Genomic DNA, 22547 nt, shown 5'->3' with positions numbered 1-22547 from the left:
GAGATGGAGGAATTTATCAAAGGACCAGAACCGTATTCTAACACCTGCGTCCTGATCTAGAAGCAGCATAGGCTAGTGGAAAGCATAGCTGAGCATAACCATGAACAATGAACATAACCTAAGCATACCCTATCTCTCGCAGACGCTCTAGACTGTGAGCTCATTGTGGACAGAGAATGTCACTGTTTATTGTTGTATTGTACTCTCCGAAGTGCTTCGTACAGTCCTCGGCACACAGTAAACGCTTAATAAATGATTGAATTAATTCAATTATTCATTCATTCAATCGTATTTATTGAGTGTTTACTGTGTGCTGTGCACTGCACTAAGCGCCTGGGAGAGTACAGTATAACAACATGAAAGAGCACAGACTGGGAGTTAGAGGACTTGAATTCTAATTCCAGCTCTTCCCCTTGCCAGATGTGGGACTTTGAATAAGTCACTTAACTTCTCTGTGCCTCAGTTTCCTCATCCATAAAATGGAGATTATGTATCTGCTCCTGTTCCCCCTTAGATTGTGAGCCCCACATGGGACACAGGGAGTGTATCTGACCAGATAATTTTGTATCTATCCCAGCCTTTAATACAGTGATTGTTGCATAGAAAGTACTTGGCAAATATCACAATCATTTATTAGTAGTAGTAGTAGTAGTAGTAGAATTTGCAGTTATCCCACCTGGCATTTTCATGGTTAGATGGGCTGAATTGTAACACATATCAATTATTTCTCTGGACTGAAAATAAGGCTTCTACCACAACAGCCTTTAAGCAGCATGGGGTATCCACTTAAAACTAGAATTTTTTTAGAAAATAGTTCACTGATTAAATTTTGTCCCCATATATTTGTAACAGAAAAGGGGGAAGGATCTCTTGCCCTATAGTATTACTTAATGCACACATAATTGGAATGCTCCTGTCATCCAGATGCTGAATTAAATGCCCTAGGTGATAGAGCAAACAAGACGATACAAGAAACAGCTCTGCTTTCAACAGTTGACAATGCAGGACACTAGAGAAGCAGTGTGACCTAGTGGGCAGGGCATGGATCTGGAAATCAAAGGACCTGTGTTCTAACCCCAGCTCTGCCACTTGTCTGCTACATGACCTTGGGTAAGTCGCTTACCTTCTCTGTAGCTCAGTTTTTTCATCTGTAAAATGGGGATTCAGACTGTGAGCCCCACGTGGGACAGGGACTGTGTCCAGTCTGATTTGCTTGTATCTGCCCCAGCACTTAGTACAGTGCCTGGAAGATAGTAAGCATTTAACAAACACCATTAACAAAAAATAACAACAATAGCAACCAAAACAGAGATATGGATGGAGAGTATGGAATTTCAGTCAAACCAGCAAGACCAACAAATCTTCTAAGTGGATCGAGAACACCAACACTTCTCTTGATCCTGACTGTCGTTAGACAGTCTTCCCTATTTCCCCAGAACACCATTTCAGACCTGAAGAAAGCACAAGGAGGTCTGAATAACATGATCCCATCTTGAGGTTCCATCAGAGATGGCAATGGAAACAACTTCTTCTGGGTCCTCTGGTGTCCCCTCCAATACTCAGCAGTTGTGAAGGCTGGTGGCCCTAAGATATTCTGTAGCTCCCCCAACACCATGTTGTCATCACCATTAGACGGGGAAAAACAAACTGGATAATGCAGATTCCGCCTGTGTCTTAATGGCACTAACAGTATCTGACTCATTAACCAGCTGACATTAGGGAGGATTTCATATCTGTACGGCTGAACTAATAACACAACAGGGTGGAAAAGTATTAGGTTGAAATCATATAGACAGGACAGTTTGCCCATGAGAGATGTTTTTGAGCCCGTCTCTTAATTGCCCAAGGAAGGTGCCCAGTTGACCCCAGCTGGGGACAACCATCTGTTCTTTCTCCTCCCCTCTCACCCTGCCAGCCTACAAGGAATCTGGGAACCACCCTGGCCCTCTCAAGGAAGCAACAGCATATTACACTGGGGCTGAAGAGATGGAAAGTCTTGAAATGCCAATTGTCTATCAAAGGAAGAATGGTCTTGGGCCCTGTGAAGCTTGTCCGGTCTTCACGGACAATCTTTGTTAAAGTTCACTTAGGGTTAGGCTTATCAGATTAAGCACTGACCCAGACAGAAAAGGCCCATGGGAAGATAGGAGGTTCCATGATGGGCAGCACAAGGCTGGGATCCTCCTACTTCTCCCTCATTCAAATGCCAATTCTCATGCAGGACTGAGACCTCAGAGTGGGGCTGATTGTGAGCCCCATGTGGTATTCGACTATCCTGTACCTTCTCTGTGCCTCAGTTATTTCATCTGTAAAATGGGGATTAAGACTTTGCGCTCCATGTGGGACAAGAACTATGTCCAACCTGATTACCTTGTATCTGCCCCAGCGCTTTGAACAGGGCTTGGCACATATTAAGCGGTTAACAAATATCACAAGTATTATTATTATTACTTTATTATTATTAGGGAAGTGAGGCATAGAATGGTTCAGTGATTTGCCCAAGGTCACACAGCAGAGAAGTGGCAGAGCCGGAATTCAAACCGAGGTCCTTTGACTCCTGGGTTCTTTCCACTAGTCCACGCTGCTTCTTTGTTTGGGTCCAGGTAAAGCAGGAGGCCCAGGTCAGGCACAGTAGTCTAGGAAACTGCCCGTCGGGCCTACCTCACTGAGTGACACCACCTCAATTATAACTGGAAGTAGTGGCTGAAGAAAAAGTCTTTAAGACCTCCAATAACGGCCTAGGAGGGAACTACTGTTACTACTAATAATTGTGGCATTTGTTAAGCACTTGCTGTGTGTCATACACTGCAATGAGCCGCAGGGCAGGTAAAAGACTATCACGTAAGACATAGTCTTCTATCCCACAATGGGTCTCACAGTGTAAATAGGAAAGAGAATGGAATGACCATTTTACAGATGAGGAAACTGATGAAACTGAGTGATTTGCCCAAGGTTGCACAGCAAGGAACTGCCAGCTTGGCTACTGCAGCAGATTCCTTGCTGATCTCCCTGCCTCCAGGCTTTACCTTCTCCAGCACAGTCACTCAATCAATAGTATTTAGTGAGCATTTACTGTGTTCAGAGGACTGTTCTAAGTGCTTAAAGTCCATACTTCATCCTGCTCTCTAGATCATTTTTCAAAACGTTTGGTCTGGGCAGGTCTCCCATCCCTCAAAACCCTCCAGTGATTGTCTATTAAGCAGAAACTCCTCATCACCAGATTTAAAGGAGTCGGTCAACTTTCTCTTTCTCCTACCTCTACTCTCTCCCACCCTCTACCCCTGCCAACAGCCACTGCAGCATTTCTATGCCGACTAAGCACTTGGGTGCTCACTTATTTTTTATACTCTACTACTTTCACCACTATAATTCATATTAGTATACATCTCCCTCACTAGACTGTCTGCTCCTTGAGGGCAGATAGCACATCTATCATTTATATTTATACTCTTACAAGAACTTATTATAGTGCTACTATAATTGATACAGTAGTATCAATCAGATACTACTGATTGATTCATTCAATGATAGGAAGGCTGCACTGTAATTGTAGCTTCCTCTTTTTCTGCTGCTGCTAGTGATGATGAGCAGTGTGGCTTCATAGAAAGAGTGCAGTCCTGGGAGTCAGAGGAGCTGGGTTCTAATTCTGGCCACAACGCATGCCTGCTGTGTGATCTCAGGCAAGTCACTTAACCTCTCTGTGCCTCTGTTATCTCATCTATAAAATGGGGATTCAATACCTGTGTTCCCTTCTACTTAGATTGTGAGCTCTGTGTGGGACAGGGACTATGCCTGACCTGATCATCTTGTATCATCCCCAGCACTTGGAACAGTACTTGACATATAGTAAGCACTTAACCAATATCAATCAATCAATCAATTGTATCTATTGATTGCTGTATGTTTACTTTCTGCTTACTGTGTGCAGAGGACTGTACTAAGCAGTTAGGAGAGTATGATATAACAGAGTTGGTAGACACATTCCCTGCCCACAATGAGTTTATAGTGGAGAAGCAGCTTGGCTCAATGGAAAGAGCACGGGCTTTGAAGTCAGAGATCACGGGTTCAAATCCCAGCTCTGCCAACTGTCAGCTGTGTGACTTTGGACAAGTCACTTAACTTCTCTGTGCCTCAGTTACCTCATCTGTAAACTGTAAAATGGGGATTAAAACTGTGAGCTCCCCGTGGGACAACCTGATCAGCTTGTAACCTCCACTAGTGCTTAGACCAGTGCTTTGCACATAGTAAGCACTTAACAAATGCCATCATTATTATTATTATTATTAGAGGATGAGCTTACGGTCTAGGAAGTCAATCATATTTATTGAGCACTTACTGTGTGCAGAGCACTCTAATAAAGACTTGGGTGAGTACACTATAACAGTGTAACAGACACATTCCCTGCCCACAGTGAGCTTATGGAGAAGCCATCTGCCAGGCACTAGGCGCTGGGGTGGATACAAGCAAATTGGGTAGGACACAGTCCCTATCCCACATAGAGAGGATAGTCTCAATCCCCATTTTACAGATGAGGTAACAGAGGCACAGAAAAGCAAAGTGACTTGCCCAAGATCACAAAGCAGCCAAGCATGCTTTGTACATAGTAAGTGCTTAACAAATACCATCATTATTATTATTATTATGATCTAGAGGACGAGCTTACAGTCTAGAGGTACATGATTATTATTATTATTATTATTTTGATCTACTGGCCATTGTGTAGCTAGCACAAGTACCTAGGCTCAGCCACCACAAAGACTGTCCCCCTCCACCAATGCAGGATGTCAGTCGGTCCCATTAGCCTTAATTTAGGTGCTGAGACCACAGTCAAAACTCAGTGCCCATCCCACCCACCTAATGCAGGATAATAATAACAGTTATGGTACTTGATAAGCACTTACTATATGCCAGGCTCTAGGAGCTGGGGTGGATACAAGCAAATTGGGTTGGACACAGTCCCTGTCCCACATGGAGATGAGAGTCTCAATCCCCATTTTACAGATGAGGTAACGGAGGCACAGAGAAGTAAAGTGACTTGCCCAAGATCACAAAGCAGCCAAGCAGCCGAATGGGATTAGAACCCATGACTTTCTGACTTGCAGGTCAGTCCTTCCATTATGCCATATTGCTTTTGGGGTCATTTTAATTTGAAGTCTAAACCCACCACCAAAGGTATCACCTGGCTTCTCGAGCAGTTCCATAAGCAGTTACTAACAGCCACTCTTAACAAAGCAATTGAAAAAAAAATGTCACAGCCACAAAACCTTGAAGGGAGTCAGTCCTCCCACGTTAAGGCAATGCTACCTCACAGCTACATAACTTCTCAGAATGAGACATGGGTGACTGTGAGCCCACTGTTGGTTAGGGACTGTCTGTATATGTTGCCAACTTGTACTTCCCAAGCGCTTAGTACAGTGCTGTGCACACAATAAGCGCTCAATAAATACGATTGACTGATTGATTGGAGAATGATTTCCAGCAAGATGCTTAAGTGGGTCCTGCCTGGCAGACTGAAAGGGTATCTTCACAAGCAAGCAGGGAAGAACAACCCTTTTAAAGACATAACGAAAGACCTCCTAGAAGATCTTATCAATCAATCAATCAATCAGTCGTATTTATTGAGCGCTTACTGTGTGCAGAGCACTGTACTAAGCGCTTGGGAAGTACAAGTTGGCAACATATAGAGACAGTCCCTACCCAACAGTGGGCTCACAGTCTAAAAGGGGGAGACAGGGAACAAAACTATACTAACAAAATAAAATAAATAGACTATGTACAAGTAAAATCGATCAGTCAACCAGTGGTATTCATTGAGTGCTTACTGTGTGCAGATTATTGTACTAAATGCTTGGGAGAGTACAGTGTCATGGAAGAGTCAGAAATCAGCAGCAGTGGGAGACCTCATCAGTCCCCTTTGCCCCATACCACTGAGGGCTGCAGCCCACAAGAGAAACACCAGCCCCATTGACGCTGACATTCCCCATCAGCTTCTACTCCAGCTCAGAAAGTTAGAAATCAAGAACAGCATGAGGCCCTCTCAACCTTTAAGGCATTACAAAGACTGTGGCTACAGTTATGTCTGCTTTGCATGTCACCATTGTGACTGTCACTGTTGGGACATGTGACTGACTGAGTCCCTACAATTACTACTCTAGCCATAGTCCCCAATGGTTCTAATTATATTTCGTCTCCTTGTCTGTGATTTTTTTTCTGTTTTCATTCTTTCATCCTTCCTTAAGTTTCTGTCGTTCCTTCCCCACCCCATGAGGATTTTCAGATTGTGAGCTCTTTGAGAGCCCAGGTATTTTTTCCCAGCATTTAGTACAGTGCTGTGCACACAGTAAGTGTTTTTTATAAATACTTACTACTACTACTCTTACTACAACTACTACCAGTACTATTACTACTACTGCCACTATGACTATAAGTAATCTGGAAGAGCAGTAGCAGAAAACTAGCCTGCCATATGGCCACCTGGAGAAAGATTGGCTCTCACTGAGTTGAGGTTTGGGAAAAATTGGCAGATGCAAGAGAAGGCCCTGCAAGCAACAAGCAGACCAGCCCTAAAAAGACCAATCAGTAGATGAGTTGATTAATTGATCAATCAATCAATCAATATTAAATGTCCACTGAATTTGGAGCACTGTAATAGGCACTTATGAGAGTATAACAGACATAGGATGCCCTCAAAGAGCTTACTATTAAAGGGAAGAGTATGTCTGATAGGAATTGCATATGAATACTGGGAGCAGGAAAAAAACAAGAATAGAATGGGTAGTGGTTCAAACGCATTAAGATGAAATAACTGAATAAATAATTGATCTATAAATGAAATGTACATCATTCCTGAGAGTAGGCATAAAATAAGTCATAAGGATGACTGGTTGGTGCTTTTTGTGGCACCTTGTTCTTTCCAGCCCCACCAGAATGTACTGACCAGTCTTACCATTGGTAATGTCATCTTTAAAATGGAAAAAAGTGTGTGCGTGTCTGTATGTGTGTGTATGCATGTGTATTTGTATATATTCCAAACTGTGTATAGTTATGGGTTAATTTGGATTATAGTCAGGAAATGCTAGCTCATTCACAGCCCCCAAATCCTCTCAGAAGAACCTCACCTAAATGATCTTGCGGAAGTTCTGTCAAAGCTGCAACAGAAGTCACCATTGAAAATCTCCTTGTTTGCATATTGAAGTGAGTCTCTACATAGTTCCAGGCTAAGAAATATGAGATGTGAAGCAGCATGACTCAGTGGAAAGAGCACAGGCTTGGGAGTCAGAGGTCATGGGTTCTAATCTCGGCTCCACCACATGTCTGTTGTGTGACCTTGGGCAAGTCACTTCACTTCTATGAGCCTCAGTTGCCTCATCTATAAAATGGGGATTAAGACTGTGAGCCCCACGTGGGACAACCTGATCACCTTGTATCCTCCCCAGTGCTTAGAACAGTGCTTTGCACATAGTAAGCGCTTAACAAATGTCATTATTATTATTATTTTGTGGGTATTTTTGTTTTCCAAATGGGTGTTTATTTTTGCCCCCACACAGACTCAACTAATGGCAGAAGTTGATAGTTTAAGCACTCACATAACGTTACAAAAGATATGCCTAAATTCAGAAAAAAAAATGAATGCTGAATAATAACTCATCTAGACCCTCTGAGGTAGAATTCTTAATCCACATTATACAAATGATAAAGCCCATCTCTAGTAACTCAGGAAGAAATTCTTTCCACAGTCTCCAAGGGATTTGGGTAAAACCTTTCCAATCCAAATCACAAGAATCCCAAAGTTAAACTCTTGTTCATTTGCTGCCTTTATACAACCATTTTAAACAAAGATTTCATTTTTGCATTAGATGATGATTGCTGTGTCTGAACTAATTAACTGTACCTATCTCAGTGCTTAGAACAGTGTTGGACACATTGTAAACCCCATAACAAGTACAATAAAACAAACAAAATCTCTTTGTACTTTGCCTTCCAATAGTGTTGAAAATAAAGTAATTTTTTCCCCAGAGCTTGTGCTGCAAATTTGAAATTACAAGGGAGATGAACTAGCACATGAGTTTTAAGCTGTATAAGAGAGTGCTGAGGTGTACATGGAGAATGTTGGAAGAAACTGTCAGGGAGGACAATTTGTTATAACAACAAAATGGTTGCCTTGGTTGTCATTCTTTCAGCATGGCCTAGTCAGTAGCTTGTATAGCAGAAGTCTATTCTCGCTAAGTACTAATACCGAGGCAGAGTGGGACAGCAGACGTGAGACAGAACAGGGCAGCTGCAAATGAAAATCACCCTTGGGAGGGTTACAACTAGATAAAGTTTTCGACAATAAGATTCCAGAGACTGCTGACTGGAGAAAAGCTCAATATTTTAGTCTCAGTACAAATTTGCTTCAATCTTATACAACTCCCATGCAGCAGCATCCACAGCTGCATGCTGTAAACAACAAACAAATCTATTTCCATCAGCCCTGCTGATGCTATGAGAAAAGTGCCTGAGCATAAGACATGCACAGATGTAGAGTCTCACCTGAGCCTACTGCTGCCCTCCATTTGGCCCCTCTAACTTAATATCGTTGTTACAAAGCTATTGGTCTCCTGGTAGAGAGCTGGCTCAATTCAGAGCCTCTTCTTCCAGCTAATCTGACAACTCGGATCCAAGAAGCATCAAGGGCCCAATTAAGAAGACACATCTTATCAAGGAGCTTATTTTGCATAACAGAATACAAATGACGAATAAAAATTTAATGTTTAATAACTTAGTACAAAGAGGCTGTTGATATAGAATGCCTGGAATTTTTATGGCGGCTGTCAGACTTGTGATAAAACTGTTATATAGGAACACTTGGCAAAAAACAGCGTAGAATTTTTCAGTAATGGTGTGTGCATGATATTGCATTAATTCTTGATAGGAAAGTAACTGTAAGCCTGGGAATCAGCCAGTTTGACTTTCAGTTTAAGATTGTGTGAGTGTGTGTGTATGTGTGTGTGTATGTGTATGTGTGAGTGCTTGTGTGTGAGAGACAGAGGGAGAGAGAATGAGAGAGAGAGAACAGGTTTTCAGGCAGTTTTATTGAAGGACATCTAAATGCATTTTAATGAAGACTTTGCTGAAAAGATACTTGGTGCTTCATAAATGCATTTGTGTGTTTCCTTAAGGACAGAAATGATTGGAAAAATCACTATTATCCCTCTGTGTGGGGAAGGCATGGAAGAGAATAACTTTGTCAGTTCACTGATGAGGACTTAGGGGCTGATAACCATTCCTTGCTAGGGGAGGGCAGATAGCCTTCAGGGCATGTGGGGCCAAGCAGGTGGAGTATTTTCTTCATTCATTTCCTGGAGAAAGAAAAGTTGAAAAGAAACAAGCTCAGTTGTTTTTTTCTGAAAATGTCTACTTCTCTTTCTCCTAATGTATATCTACCCACACCGGGAGTTGGAGGACTTAGGGTTGAATCCTGGTTCTGCTGCATATCTTTTGTGTGACCTTGGGTGTGTCACTTGATCCATCTTTAAAATAGGGATTAAATCGCACTTAGACTGTGAGCTTCATATGGGACAGGGACTGTGTTCAACCTGAATATCTTGAACCTATCCCAGCGCTTAGTAGAGTGCTTGGCACATAGTAAGCACTTAACAGATATCACAATGATTATTATTAGTGTGATTAGTGTTATTATTATTAGATTATTATTAGTCTTCTAGACTGTGAGCCCACTGTTGGGTAGAGACCATCTCTATACATTGCCAACTTGTACTTCCCAAGCGCTTAGTACAGTGCTCTGCACACAGTAAGCGCTCAATAAATACAATTGAATTGAATTGAACTCAGTCCCCAAAAAACACTTGGAATCCCATAATCCAAAGCTTCTCTTTTTATATTATAAATTACTTATTTATTCATATTACTCTGTCTCCCGCTCTGGATTGTAAGCTCATTTTGGGCAGGGAAGGTGTCTGCTAATTCTGTTGCATTTTATTCTCCCAAGAGCTTAGTGCAGTTTTCTGCCCATAGCAATCAGTAAATACAATTGATTGATTGATCCTCCCAGGTTACTCACTGTAACCCAATCTCGTCTATCTCACCACCAACATTTTTCCCACTTCCTCCCCCTAGCCTGGAACTCTCCCCCGCTCCATATATGCCAGACCATGACTCTCTCCACCTTCAATGCACAATTAAGGTCACATCTTCTCCATGGGGCCTTCTCTGATTAAGCTTTCTTTTCCTCGACTCATTCTCCCTTCTCTGTCACCTATGCATTGGACCTGTGACCTTTGGACATTTTATATTCTCCCCACTCCCAACCCCATGGAACTTATATACAAATCTTTAAATTATTTATTATAAATTACTTATTTATTCATATTAATGTCTGTCCCTCTCTCTAGACATTAAGCTTATTATGGTCAGGGAACATGTCTGCAAATTATGTTGTATTGTACTCTTCCACGTGTTTAGAACAGTGCTCTGCACATAGTAAGTGCTCAATAAATAACCTTTATTGATTGACTGATTTTTCTTCGTCATTTTGGATGGGAAATATCCAGTTAACAGAGAGCAAAGGATTTCAGATCCCTATTTGCAATTTATTTTCTAAATCTACCTCTTCTAATAGAGGTTAATCTCCTTGAGGACAGGAGACATAAGACTTGTTTCTGTTATAATCTAATCAATCAATGACATTTATTGAGTACTTACTGTGTGCTGAGCAATCAAACAAAGGTATTTATTGATTATAAATAATCAAAGATATAGTGCACAGAGCACTGAACTAAGGGCTTGGTAGAATTGGTAAACAGGTTCTCCCCACATCCTCACACAAGCTTGTGGAGCAGTGCTGGTTAAGACCTCAATAAATACCTTTGATTGATTAATTGATTGGGTGAGGGAGGACTAGAGGGCATGAATTGTGTGCATAATATGATTAAAGACCTGACCTTCAGGCTGGTATTGGATCCCCTCCAGTTTTTTTTTTAAAGAAATGTGTGATTCTGCTCAGATTTTATTGGCTTGATTTATTGATGACCCCTGACCCCCACCTCAGTGTGGCATTGATTGGCTGCCTTCCCACGGGTGGGCATTTGACTGTTACTAAACAACTCTCCCAGAGAATTCAGAAAGGTTGGATCAAGGCATACTGCAAGGGAAGCCACAAAACTTGCTCTAAATATTTCATTGTCTCCAGCTTGGGTCCCTTATTCAGGATACTTAAGTAGACTTCCCTGACTCCTGAGCCTTCAAAAACTATTCTAAATATCTGAGGGTGTAAATTGAGTCATCTTCACCAGTAACACTTTATTTTAAGTGTCCATTAACGAAGGCTGAATTAGAGTGGAAGTCTTTTAGAAGTACATATCACATCCACATGAATACAAAATGAATTTCTTATTCATTCTGTTCCATTGTATTAGTGTTATTGCAATGAATGCTAAATGAATTCCTAATGATTGGACACTTGAAATAAAGTGTTACCCCTTTACAATAATCATCAAACTTTAAGGACAAATTGAGTTGGGGGGTAAAAAATGTACTGGGGGTGGGGGGGAAAGGCTGAACACTTTAGTAGAGGCTATTGAAAAGCATAATTTACTTGATGCTAATATTCGGATGCAACCTTATATTAGAATTAACACTACAGGAGGGGCCCTTAAATGGAGGATTTGTTGCAGAAATAAAATCTATTGGTAACACTTTCATTGTTCCATCATTATGAACTCATTTAGTATTCACTGTAATAGCACCGATCATAATGAATTTGTTTGATATTCATGTGGCTCTCGCACGCATTAACATAGGCTTTTTGTTGTAATTCAACATCCAATAAGCATTAGTTAAGGCAGACTTTGGATTGGAGATGGACTGCTGTTTCATGGCTGATCCGCTCTGCAGTTTCTAAACAGTTAAAGGATATTTTTTCCATGTCAGATTCCTCCAGCCTCCTCTGGGTTTTGCTGCCTTATTTGAAATCTGGAAGCAACTAGATCCCAAATTGGCCGAACATATAGGTGAGATCTCATCTCCTCTGCTTCCTGGCCCACCCACAGAAAGTTAGAATTTTATCACTTGGGTACATAGCTTCATTATCCCCTTGGCAGGAGGAAGCCTGGCTCCTGCCAGTGGTGACATTCAATAAGTCTTCACTCTGGGCATCCAAGGGATTCCATGACCTCACAATGACACCCATCTAGACAACCCCCCAAACACACGCACGCATACACACACCAAGTAGTATATGGCTTTGTTTACTTCAGAAAATTAACTCCCATCCCTATAGCGGCTCCTGCAAAGGAAATAATTCAGTGCACTGCCAGAGCAATGGACAGGGTAAATGTTTGCAAAAAGTTTCATAAGCCAGGGAATGGAGCCAATTTCTCAATAGGTCTGACTCACTAGCAAATCAAATGGCCCATCTTTCCTGAAAATAAAATCTGATTGATACCAGTCCTGTTTCTCAATCTCATATAAGGTTGCCGATTGCTGGCTCCCTAATAAACTCCACAATAATTACTCTTGTAAAACCCCTTTAAGATGCTCCGAAGGCTCTTAGAGATGGTGTTATATGCATATGAAGCCCATACGGTAATCGTTCGGTAGCTGGGGAGTAATTGTTTCATCTATAATGGAAACGTTTTCTGTATCTGTTCCAGTCATCTGAAGGCTTAATACTTGGTCTCCTGTCCCTGGGAACTTTCAAACCCCAGTAGCAGGCTTTCAGTGGACTTTTCATCAGATGGTCCTGGAACTGGGAAGAGTCTGTTTCATCTCTGAGTTCTTGGAAGAGAACCCAAGGGCCTTCTCTGTTTCTGGGCCCAAGTGACTGTACTTCAGGGAAGGCCCTTGCTGAAAGCAAATCTGATTTGCTCGTATCCCCGTCAGAGGTTAGTACAGCACCTGGCACATAGTGAGTGCTTAACAAATACCACAATTATTGTTTCCCAAGGAACACTGACTTTGCCTCTGATGGAGTGGATGTGTGTCCCTTCCCCCATCCCTCTCCTCCTTGAGCAAGTCAGGTTTGAGCAGCAGCACTTGCTCCCATCACCTTTTTCAGACCTCCTGCTGAGTGGATTTCAATAACAAGTCTTTATCTCCCCAGATTCCGGTATCCGAGACCCAAGGTAACTAGGAATTCTTGAAGGAGAACATTTTGCCTTGGGAGTGCACTGCTGTTCATCTCAGTACTCCCTCCCTCCCCAGCAGCATAAAGAAATACGTTTGGTCATTGAACATGAAAGGAGGAAGGAAGGCATTTTCGGTATGCCTTCTCTTTGTTTGCTCCTCCAATTCTACATTTTCCCATCTTAAAAGAAAATAGTACGGACCATTAAGCCATAATGTAAACTAATGCCTTTGGGCATTACAAACGATAAATCAAAATAATCAACTATGTCACATCATCTATTACCATCACTTTCATTGGAAAGAATGGTGGACAGGTGTGCCAATTTGCCATATTTGACCACCTAGAGATGAAAAATACAGAAGCTTTCAAGTCTCCTCTGGGTGAACTGCAATCCCAATTCCTGAACTGGGGAAGACACAGAATGGACCCAAATTGAATTGGGAAGATTTCTGCCTGGCCAACCTAGTTCTCCAGCTGAGTTTTGGGTGTGAAAGAGAGTCAGATCCCTATTTTATTGTAAATGCTAATGGGGCCATCAGACCGACTTTGAAGCTCTGCCTGAGCCCTGTGACCATAATCCTGGCTCTTCCCATTTGCCTACTGTTTGACCTTGGACAAGTCACTTAACTTCTCTAGGCCTCAGTTTCCCCATCTGTAAAGTGGCGGTTACCTGTTCTCCCTCCCTCTTAGACTGTGAGCCCCATTTGGGACAGGGACTAGGTCCGATCTGATTAGTTCAGGGCTTGGCACATAGTAAGCACTTAACAACAATCATCATTATTACTAATATTCCCATTATTATTGAATTCTTTTTATGAAGTTGTTTTCATGGGATGTTCTCGGGTTCTCCTGGGGCCTCATCACTTATTATCACCAACTGGGATTACAGCTGCGTAAGGTGTTGCTTGATTCATATTCTTTGACCGTAGGCGAGTTTCGGAAGAGACCACAAATTCCTGACTTGAAGATTCAAAAATAACAAATGAGGGTCCCCCTGATGTCTGGCCTCTCAGTAGTTCATAATGAAAACGAATGTTCATTTTTCCTTTAAAACTGTCTCGAGCTAAATGATACTGACGCTTTCAATTTTTAACATCATAATCAATAAAGGCTGCTTATGCACACTTTGCAAAACCATCAGTTTAGAAGTTTGAAAAAAAAATCTGCATATGGCTGCAGCTTGCTGACTGGAAAGCCCTAGCACTAAATCTTCCGAGTTAAAGTTTTACTGGTGTGTTATGAGTAAAAATGCCTTGTCAGCCATCTGCCAGTTTTTCTCCTAACATCCATATTTTCAACCCTTGCTAAACATTGGGAGCGTTTGGCCACAAGAGGCCACCTCCACAATTAAAGAGCTGAGAGCTGCTGCAGAAGCAAGGGCACGTCAAAAGAGAACTGTCTGTTATTAATTTTAAAAGTCCATAAAGGAAAGCTTTGACCCTGCCAGTATGATAGACTGGCAGTTAAATGTATTATAAACTGTTAACTCCTGCAGACAAAAAGAAAACGAAAAACAATGTGCCAGTGTCAAAAGCTTCAATAAATGCTAATCATGGCTGATTAATCAGCCTCTAATTCCACTGATCCAAAAAGGTTAGGGAGTCAATTGTGTAAAATTAGCTCTTTCTCATGTGTCCCTTTGCATGTGGAGACCGGGCCTGTTCATTTGCATCTTTTGCCAATGTTTACGAAGAATTCAGTTCATTAGCTCTTCAGAAGAGATTCAGAACGTGAAGGGGGTCTCATCGCATACTCTTTCTCAAAGTAATCCCAGGCTTAAGAGGAACAGCCCTGCTTCCTCAAACATTCCTAGGTGAAGCTAAACAGCCTTAATTCTTGTAAATCTCGTGGAGTCATTTGAAAGCTGGGAAGGTACCTCCCTTTTTAAAGAGCCACGTTTTCAGGTTAGAATTAGTCCGTTCTCATCCAACATCTTCTCTAGTTGGGGGCAACGTGCTTCATCATGGAATTCACGAGAAATGAATGGCACGCAACAGCTAACAAGCCTTTCTGCTTTTTGATAGAGCTGCATTCTGCAGGGCTCTGAAGCAGAAGGTTGCCTTTGAAAGCCCTTATTAAGAAGAGATCCCTGCCCCATCTGTGGGAGACATCTTAGGAAATACCTGTTCTAAGCAGGGTTTGGAAATCTTTAAACCTGCCAAGAGACTATGTGGGAGTTGATGCCCAGGAAATATTGCACCAAGGTTTAATCAATTAAGGAGGAATAGGAAAGAAGAAGCCTGAAAACATTTCTGCACACTACACTGTGGGGCCAGTGAAATACTCATTTAAGGGGTACAAAAAATAGGAAACAAAGTCAAATAAATGAACACCTGAGGATGACTTGTGAGGGAAACATGTTTGGTGTGTGAACTTGGGCAAATCACTTCACTTCTCTGTGCCTCAGTTACCTCAACTGAAAAATGGGGATTGAGACTGTGAGCCCCACATGGGATAGGGACTGTGTCTAACCTGATTAACTTGTATCTGCCCCAGTGCTTAGAACAGTGCTTGGCACTTAGTAAGCACTTAACAAGTACCAAAGTTATTATTATTATTGTACCTACGGGAAAACTGATGTTTAGGGAGCTCAGGTCAGACATGTACTTTCCTACAAGGAATTTTCTCTCTTTCATCTCTGGATCTAATGCTTGGGAGACTGCAATCCAATAGAATAAGTTGACATTATCCCTGCCCTCAAGGAATTTACAATCTAGCAGGAGAGACGGGCATGAAAATGAATTACAGATAACAGAAGCAACAGAGTATAAAGAGATGGATGTAAGTGTTGTGGAGCTACAGACAGAAGTGTGTTGGTGGCATGGAATGGAAGATGAGGAGGGTGAGGAGATGAAAGTTTAATCAGGATAGACTATCTAGAAGAGTTATTATTTCAGTAGAGCACTGAAGAAGGGGAAAGTTGTAGTCGGTCACATAAGAAGGTGGAAGGTGTTCCAAGCAGGAGGGAAGGCTTGAGGAAGGAGTCAGTGGCAAGAATGAAGAAAGTGTTAATACAGTGCTAAGTTCTTAAGTACAATGTTCTCTACACAGTGAGCACTCAATAAATACCATTGGTCGATTGACTGTTGTTAGAGGAGCAAAGTTGGAGGGTTAGGTTGCAGTGGGAGAAGAGTGAGGATAAGTAATAATAATAATAATGATAATGATAATTCTGGTATTTGTTAAGCACTTACTATGTGCCAGGCGCTGTACTAAGCTCTGGGGTGGATACAAGAAAATTGGGTTAGACACAGTCCCTGCCCTACATGTGTTCACTGTCTCAAATTGCCATTTCACAGATGAGCCCCAGAGAAGTGAAATGACTAGCACAAGATAGCACTGCAGACAAGCGGCAGAGCCAGGATGGAGAGACCTGATTGAGTTCCTTAGAGTTGAAAGTGAGAAGTTTCTGCTTGATGTGACTATGGATGGGCAACCATTGGAGGTTATTGAAGAGTGGGGAGACAAGGGTAATATGGTTTCTTTGTAAAATTGATGCAGGCAGCAGGGTGAACTATTGACTGAATAAGGGAGAGGCTGAAAGCAGGGAAGTCAGAGAGGAAGCTAATGCAGTATTCAAGGTGGAATATGATAAGTGCTTGGATCAGCATAATTGCAGTTAGAATTGAGAGGAAAGGACAGATCCTGGTGATTTTGTGAAGAAAGAACCATTGGGATTTGATGACTATGTGGATTCCAGAATACAAGTCAGAGAAGCAGCGTGGCTCAGTGGAAAGAGCACAGGCTCTGGAGTCAGAGGTCATGGGTTCAAATCCCAGCTCTGCCAATAGTCAGCTGTGTGATTTTGGGCAAGTCACTTCACTTCTCCGGGCCTCAGTTACCTCATCTGTAAAATGGGGATTAAGACTATGAGCCCCCGTGGGACAACCTGATCACCTTGTAACCTACCCAGTGCTTAGTACTGTGCTTTGCACGTAGTAAGCACTTAATAAATGCCATTATTATTACTATTATTATTAATACTAAGGTTATGAGCTTATGAGACAAAGAGGTTGGTGATGTTGGTAAGAGTGATGGAAGAAGGGAAGAGGAGAGATGGAGAGTTTGTTTGCCCTACAGCTCCTTTTTAGCATGACCCCACCCATCAAAAATAAGCCCAGATCTGGGTTCATGAGCAGGGGTCAGAGTCTGGAACTGACAGTGAACAGGGTCATGCTGGGATCAGAGCAAGGAAGGTTGACCTCATTTCCAGATTTCTGGACATGGCAAGCTCTAACCATTTATGTTCTGGTGATGAGTCTCTCCATGACCATGACTGGTGAGGTGAAGGGGAGAAGGCTGACCCTGTAGACCAGGGATGATTGGGACTAGACAACACTTTAAAAATCCCTCCATCCTTCTTTTCTAGCCTAGTTGTCTGTTCTTATGCTGTTGACATCATCTTTATTGAGATTTCCTGCTAAAACATTTGTGAAACCCAGTTACAGAACATTTCTGCAGACAATTTGCATTAGAGGTTGTTCCCTCTGGGGAATGAGAAGCACCGGGTTTTGTCTGTTAAGATGTTCATTTAATCATTTTATCTCCACCCCTCTAGACTGTAAACTCATTATGGCAGAGAATGTGTCTGTTTATTGTTGTATTTTACTCTCCCAGGTGCTTAGTATAGTGCTCTGCACATAGTTATAAGCATTCAAATATGATTGAATGAATGAATGACTATTTTTATGGTAGTTGTTAAGCACTTACTATGGACAAGACACTGTACTAAACACTGGAGTAGGTACAAGGTAATGGGGTTGGACACAATTTATGTCCCACATGGGGCTCACAAGTCTTATTCTCATTTTATAGATGACGTAACAGACACAGAGAAGTTAAGTGATTGGCCCAAGGTTACACAGCTGACAAGTGGCAGAGCTGGGAGTAGAACCCAAGTCCTTCAGCTTTATCCACTAGTAAACACTGCTTCAATTGAATTGACGTTTCCACTATCCAGCCAATTCAGAATGCTCAAAAGATATGGGCATCCAGAATGCCACATTTCACTAACAAGAGCTTCCTTGCTTTTCTCCAAATTTGAGCCCAGTTTCCTGCTAATACAGTAGAAGTTCACTACAAGAGAAATGGCCAGATTAGAAAGTGGGAAGAAACTAGACAGAGACCTTTGAAGTCATTTCTAGCTTGGCACTAAGGTGCAACCTAACATCCCCTGTGGAACTAAAACCCTGATTCATCATGGGTTTTTTTTTTATTAGCACTCTGTTCCCTGATAAACCTTTTAAAAGAGAGACTCTCAAAAACAGCTGGAGCAGGTCCCTTCAGCAGGTGTGATTTGGCAGCCAAGTTCCAAGAATCAGCTGCCAAATCAGTCAAACTCCCATTTAAAGGTGGGGGAAGAGGGAGATGCTTTGGTTTTCTCACCTCATTTTTTTTTTCCCTCTTCTGAGGTGGAATACAATGAGGAAACGGGAGCATTAGAGCAGAGAGATTTGCAGGAAGTCTAACAAGGAGCCATTTGGAGAAAAGCCTTCCTTGCTGCTAAAATGTAGGTTTTTTAATGGTAGAAATGCTTGTATTGTTGTTGTCAACACTATGTAATAGGGAGTGTAAATAGCAGTTGGGGTTGCAGATTACATTGGTGAGGTAATAATAATATTTATGGTATTTAAGTGCTTAATTATGTACTAGGTACTGTACTAAGTGCTGGGGTGGATCCATGTAAATCAGTTTAGGCACAGGCCACCCCATGTTAATCCCCATTGTAGGGATGAGGCAACTGAGGCCCAGTGAAGTGATTTACACAAGGCCACACAGCAGACAAGTGACAGAGCCAAGATTAGAACCCATGACTTTCTGACTCCTAGGCCTGTACTCTATATAATATGCCATGCTGCTTCTCTCTGTTGGTCTTGTTCTAATTCTCTGCAAGTGTTTTTGGTGGGGGGTCATGTTCTCCTTATTAGTTGAGGAGTTTGCCTTCCCTGACATCTGTAGCTGGTAGTCCTAAAGATTACGGGTTCTTGCCTTTGTGTTGCTTAGTCTGCCTGATGTCTGAGAATTGTCACGGGACTCCCCTACTCCACTGGGGCAGTGAGGTGGGGCACAAAGTCTCAAACATGAATGCTAAGTGAGGGGGTGAACAGTTGTTGTTCTGTGACTTCAAAGGTCAATCAGTGGTAATTTATTATTGAGTGCTTACTGTGTGTAGAGAACTGTACTAAGCACTTAAGAGAGTACTGAACAACAGAGTAGGAAGACACCTTTCCTGTCCATAAAGTGTTGTCAATATAGAAAGATATCATTTCTGTCTTCATGGAGATGATTTGCAGACCTCTATTTGGTACTTGATGATGTGTGTTTATTCTCCTTATATCTTTGGCGTGAAGGCATTCTTCCATTTAAAAAATGTTAAAAGAACAGTCTTCTGGGCAAGTCATTTGGGCTGCATAAACCAGAAGATTGCTGGATACTGAGCCACTGTGGGCAGGGAATGTGCCCATTGTACTCTCCTAATTGCTTAGTACAATGCTCTGCACTCAGTAAATGTGACTGACTACATTTTCTAGAAAAGTGGGGCCTGCTTCTGGTCTAGATAACATGGGTATTATCCACTTTAAAATCTTTATGTATTCAAAATACCTGTACTATCCATATATATTTTACTAAAGATTTTTATGGTATTTATCTACTTACTATGTGCCAGGCACTGTACTAAGAGCTGGGGTAGATATGAGCTATTCAGGCTGAACACAGGCTGAACTACATGGAGTTTACAGTCTTAGACCCCATTTTAAAGATGAGCTGACTGAGGCACAGAGAAGTGAAGTGACTTGTGCAAGGTTGCACAGCAGACAAGTGATGGAAATGGAATTAGAACTCAGGTCATTCTGACTCCCAGGCCCAGAAATATCAAACACCTTCAAGTGTTGATCACAATCTAATAGGTAGTAAATAATGTGAAATACTTAATTTTTCCTGTAGCCTAAATCCTAGGGTTACTGTATGAGGTATTTTCACTTTTGTCCTTCCTTTCTCTCCATTACTCCTCCCCACAAAGTTAAATTTTGCCTCCAAATCTCCATGGATAAAAACTAACCCCCATCACAAATTACGTATCTGTGGGGAATGTCCACAGACTTTTTTAATTTTTTTTTTTAAATACTGGTTTTGGACCTTTCAACCCTGAACTCTGATGTTAGTAGTGCCATGTGATTGACTAGCTCCTCTCATTGAATTTGTTCCCAGTTTCCTGTCCTGCTTTTAGGTTTCTCCTACCCTGGCTGGTGGGTTTAGGGGGCATTTTTATTTCTTGTATCTTTTCCTCTCCCTGGGCCACAAGTGTACTCAATATGTTAAGTGAGAAACTTTTCCTGACTGGGGAAAAACAAAATAGGAAAATAAAAACAGAACTATCAAAATACTTTGCAGATATGTTAGCCCATTTTTATCATTCTATTAACTTTGTATTCATTTCTCTAAATCAGCACTTCTAATGCTGAATCTGGAAACCTAGAATTGATTTTTCACAAGATCAAAACCATAATATTAGGAAGGAGTGAATATCTGAGATGTGGAAGGTATCCAAGCCAGGAGATTCAGTAGAAGAATTGCTCTGGACCAACTGAGTCATCTGAGTCAGGACTATCTTTAATTCTATTTATTTTGATGTTATTGATGCCTGTCTTTCTAATTGTTTTGTCATCTGTCTCCCCCCCTTCTAGACTGTGAGCCCATTGTTGGGTAGGGATTGTCTCTGTTGCTGAATTGTACTTTCCAAGTGCTTATTACAGTGCTCTGTATACAGTTAGTGCTCAATAAATACCACTGAATGAATGAATGACTAGAGCCAAGAAACCAGCTTTCATCTTGGACTCCCTCAAAGTTACTCACTGCAAATACTGAAAAACTAAGGGTACTAACAGTGGTAGGCATAATTAATTGGTGAAGATAATAACCAATTGCAAGGAAAGGGAAGAGTTCATACCTTCCTGATAATCATTGATTCAAGCCAGTTAATAGAATGCTGTCTTTCAGAAAATAGCTGATAGTAACAATAATTTGAGTTAAGTGTTTATCATTTAGGGATCCAAATTATAGGGGTAAATATGATCAGATCAGACCCAGTCCCTGTGCCACATAGGGTGCCCATTAACCCCCAATTTACAGAAGAGGAAACTGAGGCACAGAGAAGTTAAGTGATTTGTCCAAGGTCACAATGCAGGTAGAGCTGGAATTAGAAGCCACGTCTACTCACTTGCTGTGCAATTTCCACTAGACCAATGCTTCTAATTGCATTCTGAATACAGGAAAAAAGAAAAGAAACATGTTTCAGGTTTTATCACATTTCCCATTCTGAACAAGAAAGAAAGGAGAATTGGAAGAGAAAGATGAGAAGTGTCAATCAGGTAGACCCCTGAGCCAATCAGAAAGCACTCAGGAGGCAACAGCTCACAAGGTATTTGTGGTTTCAAATGGTTCCAGCTGACTTTCAGCCTGTCTGTATAAACTTCAGCAAGGTTTCACATAGATTTCCTGCCTCTGTGGCACCGAGATTGGAGCAGTGAGCGTTTTTTGCTGCTAAAATACTGTTTGGGGATTTTTTTCTTTCTTTCTTCTGAAATAACATTTGTTTTGTCTAGTGTAGGCTCTATGTTTCTATCATTTCAACTCAGGAAATTTTCTGGGAATCTCCCTAATTTTTTTTAAGATAGCAAACCTTTTTCCCTGACCTGAAATGTGTTTCCAATTAGCATAAAATGTATCATTAGAAAACTACATGAATGAGGACAAACCTCTAATTGGTATGAAGGCTCTTTGGTTGATAGGAAGAAAGCCTCTGAACTGATGAAGATATAAACTGCTCTTTCTTCTCTCTGATGCTGTACACATCTTTCTTTTACTCATTTTTTCCTCTCCTTTGAAACTTCTCTCTGGTCTTGTTTGCAGATGAGAAACTAGTTTTATGACAGATCTCGTTGAGGTCTGAGAGTTGAATTTTGACCAAAATCAGTATGGATTCTGATCCCAGGGCAGTCTGCTGTTAACACAGCTGGAATTTACCACTCCCACTGTAAATTATGGGCCAGAGCAGAGAAAAAGGCACTTCTGTAGTCATACTTGGGGATTTCCAGGGTCTGTGAATAAAGAGTTCTGGGGTCTTTACCCAGCTCTACAACTGACTCAGCTGAAGACTTTGGGAGACTCTGGAAATATTTTCTTTGCCACAGTTTTGGAAAAATAAAATCCTAAGGTAAGGTTTCTTAAAGAACCTACTTCTACATATTCCTTATCTGTCTAAGGAAGTATAAGGACTAATGAGATGATATTGTTTATTCTTTAAACACCAATACTGAGAAACAGCATGGCTTAGTGAATAGAGCACAGGCCTGAGAGGAGGAAGGACCTGGGTTCTAATCCCAGCGTGTCCACTTGACTGCTGTGTGATTTTTGGGGG

This window comes from Tachyglossus aculeatus, chromosome 11 (genome assembly GCF_015852505.1).
Source record: "Tachyglossus aculeatus isolate mTacAcu1 chromosome 11, mTacAcu1.pri, whole genome shotgun sequence".
Lineage (NCBI taxonomy): Eukaryota > Metazoa > Chordata > Mammalia > Monotremata > Tachyglossidae > Tachyglossus > Tachyglossus aculeatus.
Note: the sequence above shows the minus strand (reverse complement) of the source record.